The sequence below is a fragment of the Moschus berezovskii genome, chromosome 27 (assembly GCF_049115385.1).
Source record: "Moschus berezovskii isolate FMDL1 chromosome 27, NW_MosBer_1.0, whole genome shotgun sequence".
Lineage (NCBI taxonomy): Eukaryota > Metazoa > Chordata > Mammalia > Artiodactyla > Moschidae > Moschus > Moschus berezovskii.
The window spans coordinates 3,537,599-3,543,637 of record NC_142486.1 but is presented as its reverse complement, the minus strand read 5'-3'; positions in this window follow the sequence as shown (position 1 = coordinate 3,543,637).

Below are 6,039 nucleotides of genomic sequence, written 5' to 3'. Positions count from 1 at the left end.
TACTCCAGGATTCTTGTCAGGATCATCCCATGGAAAGTGAAGCCTGGCGGGCTACAGTCCGTGACAGGACTAAGCATGCATGCACCGCACACAGGTTTTCTTTCCACTCTGTGCTCTTCCCCTGGACTCCTGAGCCTGGGGCCACACCCTGACCTCCCTGTCCACAGTCATTGCTTCAGGAATGGGCCCGACCTCCGTTCCGTTCCGTTCAGTCGCTCAGTCGTGTCCGACTCTTTGCGATCCCGTGGACTGTAGCCTACCAGGCTTCTCCGTCCATGGGATTCTCCAGGCAAGAATACTGGAGTGGGTTACCATTTCCTTCTCCAGGGGATCTTCCCGACCCAGGGATCGAACCCGGGTCTCTCGCATTGGAGGCAGATGCTTTAACCTATGGAGCAATCCCAGGGCATGCTTGGCACCCTGGCCCAGAGCACTGCCTCTGCCCCAAGTCACCGTGCGCTATGGATGTGCCCTATGGATGTGACCTGCAGCAAGCATTTGGCCATCCTGTAGGCAGAGCTGACCCATGGGGGAGAAGACAATGCTTAGAGAGTCAGAAGTTAAGCCAGAGCCCCGATCATACCATCCCTGACATCCCATTACCTCTAGACAGCTACGGAAGCCGTATTTGCTGTTCTAGAAAAGATGCATTGGGATTTTCCATTTCTTGCAATGTGAAGACGTTCACTGACATGTTAGCCCATCAACCCTGGGGAGATAATTCATTCTCATTTCACAGGTAGGAAGACTGAGGGCCACAGTGGCTAACACCTTCAGTTCACTCAGGAGAGCACTGGCAGAACTGGGACCAGAAGCGGGGCTTTCCTGGATCCTTTCTGAGCATTGTTTGTGCTAGATGTGTGTAATACTGGAGAGGGTTGCCATTTCCTCCTCCAGGGGATCTTCCCTATCCAAGGATTGAACCCACTGAATCCGTATCTCCTTCACTGGCAGGCAGATTCTTTCCCAATGAGCCGCCTGGGAATCTCATTCTCTTAGATCACAAGTCCTTTCCGAGCTCTTGACCACTAGTTGCTTATCAGTTCTTTCTTCCCCAGGGGCTGAATCCATTTCAGTTGAATGGCATCCAATTGAAAGGGGGGAGATGGGTTGGGGAGGGGGATTCCCAAATTCCCAACAGCAGGCCTGCCCTCTGCCCCACTGGAAACTTGGAAGCCCAGAGAGGGGCCAAATTTCCCTGAAATCACACAGCACCTTGGAGGAGCTGGAGACTGTGACTGCTTCAAGTCCTTCTGAACCCAGTCGTCACTAGCTTCCCAGGGGTCCCTAAGACATTTGGACAAGAGTGGGGCTATTTAGCTCTTGAGAGTCCCTTGGACTGCAGGGAGATCCAACCAGTCCATCCTAAAGGAAATCAGTACTGAATATTCATTGAAAGGACTGATGCTGAAGCTGAAACTCCAATACTTTGGCCACCTGATGTGAAGATCTGACTGAAAAGACCCTGATGCTGGGAAAGACTGAAGACAGGAGAAGAAGGGGACGATAGAGGATGAGATGGTTGGTTGGCGTCACCGACTCGATGGACATGAGTTTGAGCAAGCTCCGAGAGTTGGTGATGGACAAGGAAGTGCTTCAGTCCATGGGGGTCACAAAGAGTTGGACATGTGAGCGACTGAACTGAATTGAACTGCGGCTACTGTATGGGTGGGAATGGACTGGACTGGGGGTCTTGGGTATATATTTGGAAGGCAAAATCAATCTTGGGGGATGGAGGAGATTGTCAGAGCAAGAAGATATGGTCCAATCCTTTGGTTAAGGAAATTGAGGCAAGAAAGAGTGAAAACTGTTCCCAGTCTTGGCATGTGCCAGGGCCCAGCTGAGTACCCATCTCTCCTGTGTCAGAAAGATTATCTGAGACCTAGAAATGAGGCCTGGAGCAGGACTACATTGTGTGTAAGGAGCCTTGCTTATTTACATTTAATTAAGGATTCAAACTTGGTGAAGTTACAGGTTAACTTGTAGATTTGTGTCTAAGACAAAAGATAACACCAAAGGTTACTCAGGATACTAGTCAAGTTTTGGTGGTTTGTGAAATCAAATTTAGGAATCTTTTTTAAAAACTTATTTATTTGCTTATTTTTGCACGGGCTTTTCTTTAGTTGCAGAGAGTGGGGACTACTCTCTAGTTTGCAGGGCCTGACCTGCCCATTATGGTGGCTTCTCTTCGCAGAGCACAGACTCTAGGAGCACAGCCATCAGTAGCTGCCCTTCTGGGCTCTACGGCCCGGGCTCAATACTGGTACCTACGAGGCTAGCTGCTCCGGGGCATGTGGAATCCTCCCAGACCAGGGATCGAGCCCTTGTCCCCTGCCGATACTGGCAGGCCGATTCTTTACCACTGAGCCACTAGGGAAGCCAGGAATTTAGGAATCTCCTCCTAGTATTTTTGAACTGACTATATAAACCCCAGGTCCACAAATGCTCTTTGTGTCAATGTTACCATTTCACTGTTCCCTCATTAGTGAGTTGAATGAAATCTTTCACGAATGTTCATTTTCTAATCGTATGAAAGTCATGATCTTAAGTTTTTGAAAATCATACTTTGACACCTGCCTCCCAGCACAGGGCCTTTCTACCTCCTGACCTTGATCAAGTCTGCACGAGGTGGTGGTGGGGGAATCAAGGCCTCGCTCTTCCTCAGTGCTCACCACCCCACTACACACACTACCCCAAGGCCAGAGTCACTGCCGGCCCACCCGAGCACCTGCGCTAAGACCTCCTCATCTATGCCTGTCTCTCTCTCATGGCCGCTTTAATTCTTAGTTTCGGCATGCAGGACCTTTTAGTTCGCATGCGAACTCTTAGTTGCAGCATGTGGGATCCAGTTCCCCAACAGAGATTGAACCTCGGGCCTCTGCATTGAGAGGGCACGGAGTCTTAGCCACTGGACTACCAGGGAAGTCCCTTTCTATGCCTTTCTGACCCAAGAAGCTGGGAGGCTGCCCCTGGTCCAGCACCCCACAGACACAGTTCCTGGTCTCCATCTGCCAGGAAATGTCCCGTGGCCGTTGGCAGGCAGGTTCAAGCTGAGGCCCCAGATTTTGTCTCAAGGGCCCTGGAGAGCTATGGATGATGTCAGGTTGGGGGAAGACAGGCCAGCCGGCTGTATCCCCAGGGTGACTTCTCAGTATCTCTTCATCAGAGTGCAATGCCAGTGGGGCCAGGATACCACACTGATGGATCACCACCTTCCATGTCCCTGAGGCCACTCTGAGACAAACCGTGGCCAGTCCCAAGCTGGGTGAGGTTAGGCCATCACCCACCCCTATTAGACTCCACTTGCGAAATTCCATCCTCTTACCCGGGAAATGAACTCCTGTAAAAATTCTGTACTTGTTGGAACCAGTCCCACCTTCCAGCCTAGAATTCCCCCTCCCTTCCGCTCCACATCCTACTCATCTTTCCAGGCCCTGTTTAAACCGCCGTGCTCCGATAAGTATCCTAATCAGTTATCTGTCACCGACTCCAGACCCCAATTCAGGATGAGGCCTGTTCTGTTGTAACTTGACCACATAAATACATATGTGTATTTACTCGTACTTTGCATTTTTTGAACGCAGTACTTCTGGCGGGGGCAGAGGGTGGGTATCCAAAGGGCTTCTCCGTGTGCCTGGGGTGGCCTCCCCAGCACCCCTCTTCCCAAGGACACGTCCAGCCCCTCCCAGCTTGGCGTGGCAGGCGCGTCTCCAGCGCCACCTGGAGGCCGCCAGGCGGCCCGCAGCCCGGTCGGGCAGTGGAGAGGGCAATGGGGTCCTTGGGGGCTGGGGGGGTACGGTCCCTAGGAGGGAACAGGCCGTACATTTTGTCTTGGTGGTGGTGGTAGCCTTCTCTAAGGAGGGCAGGTTGGAGCTGGGTCATGAAGTACACTTATTCACCTTCTCAGTCCGGCCACCCCGGGTCGTGGACCGTGTGTGTGCAGCTTCCTCCAGCAAGTCTCATTCTTGGGGGTGTTATATATACCCATTTTATGCATCGGAAAACTGAGGCTCAGTTCTTAGAATATTTGCACCAGGGCCCCCAATCCAGTGCTCAGACCTTCTTATCTCAGCCTGCCCTGGCCCCCTCCCCGCACCCACCCAAATGCCAAGTGCGACTTTATGATTGAATGAGACTTAGCGACCTAGCACCAGCATGAGCGTGCTTACTGAATGGTTCCCTTTATTTAGGGGAAGAAGTTAGTCCCAGGGAGGCCCTGATCCAGCTGAGTCACTCAGGGAGTCCGGACTGGGCCAGCTCAGCTCCCCGCCAAAGGCCTGGGCCTCCGGGACTGAAAAAAGAGCCGTCTCCCCCCCACACCCCAGTTCCTTCCAGGAAGCCCAACCTCCACCCAAGTCTGGGCTCAAGGATGAGGCGTCCCCGAGGATGCGGAGAAGGCCCCCCCGGGCTCCCCGCTCCCTCCCTCTCTCCCTGAACCCTCGGGCTGTACCCCCACCGCTACCCCCGTTTCCTCGGCTCCCGCGGGTCCCTCCGGAAGCCCAAAGCTGGGGTGTGGGTGGGGGGCGGGTGGAGAACTGCAGGGTGGGTGCGGCCAGAGCTCGGGGGTGGGGCCTTTGTGCGGGCAACACCCCCTCCCCAGCCTATTCGGAGCATCCCTGCCGCCCACCCCCAGCGCCCAGGAATTCCGCTGAGTCACTTCGGAGGCCGCCGCAGCGCCCACGCGGAGAACAATAAGTGTCATTCAATTCACTAGGCAGCGGCCCGGCGCTCACCTGCGAGACCCGGCCTCCGGCCTGTCGAAACGCCCCTCCTTGGCCGACGAGGCCGGGCCTCCCTCGTCCCCTGCCGTTCTCCCCCAGCCATCCCGCTGGCCACGCAGCCTCCCGCCTCAGGGCCTTTGCACTCTCTGTGCCCTCTGCCTGGCACACTCTTCCTGCGCATCACCCCCCAAGCCCCGGGCCCTTCCCGGTCACTGCCGAGGCCCCTGCTCCAGCAGGGATGTCTCCGGGAAGAACGAGGAAGCATCTGCGAGCCTGCCCCGCACACGTTCGGATGGGCACCTGTATTGGAAAAGATGTGCGAATGCAACCCGGGAGCGCCGCGTGCCGCACGGCACAAGTGCACAGGTGTGTGTGCGCGTGGGAACGTGTGAGACCGGCGGGCAGCGTGGGGGCCGGGCGCGCCGAGCGTGCATCCCGCGAACCCCCCGCCCACCCGATGTCGCTCTCGGAGCTTTTGTCTCCCAGCTCCAAGCCCGCTCTTCTCCGCGAGGCTCCTGCTGGGGGCTGTGAACTACCATTCCCAGAATCCCTGGTTGCTCCGGAATTCCTGTCGGGATCCTCCAATTGGAGGCACGGGAGCTCTTAACCTTTCACCCACGCGGATGCCGTTAGCATCTGAGGATACTGAGGCGATCCTTCTCAGAATCATGCTTTAAAAAAAAAAAAAAAGCAAATATTTTAAGTGTTCCTGTTGTGTTTATTGCATCCTGTGTTTTTTAAACTGGTAATATACACATAACATTTGCCTTTTCCTAGCCCATTTCCAACAGTGGAAACAGTGGCCGACTTCATTTTGGGGGGCTCCAAAATCACTCCTGATGGTGACTGCAGCCATGAAACTAAAAGACGCTTATTCCTTGGAAGGAAAGTTATGACCAACCTAGACTGCATATTAAAAAGCAGAGACATTACTTTGCCAGCAAAGGCCCGTCTAGTCAAGGCTATGTTTTTTTCCAGTGGTCATGTATGGATGTGAGAGTTGGACTAAAGAAAGCTGAGCGCCAAAGAATTGATGCTTTTGAACTGTGGTGTTGGTCAAGACTCTTGAGAGTCCCTTGGACTGCAAGGAGATCCAACCAGTCCATTCTAAAGGAAATCAGTCCTGAATATTCATTGGAAGGACTGATGTTGAAGCTGAAACTTCAATACTTTGGCCACCTCATGCGAAGAGCTGACTCATTTGAAAAGACCCTGATGCTGGGAAAGATTGAAGGCAGGAGGAGAAGGGGACGACAGAGGATGAGATGGTTGGATGGCATCACCAACTCAATGGACATGAGCTTGAGTAAATTCCAGG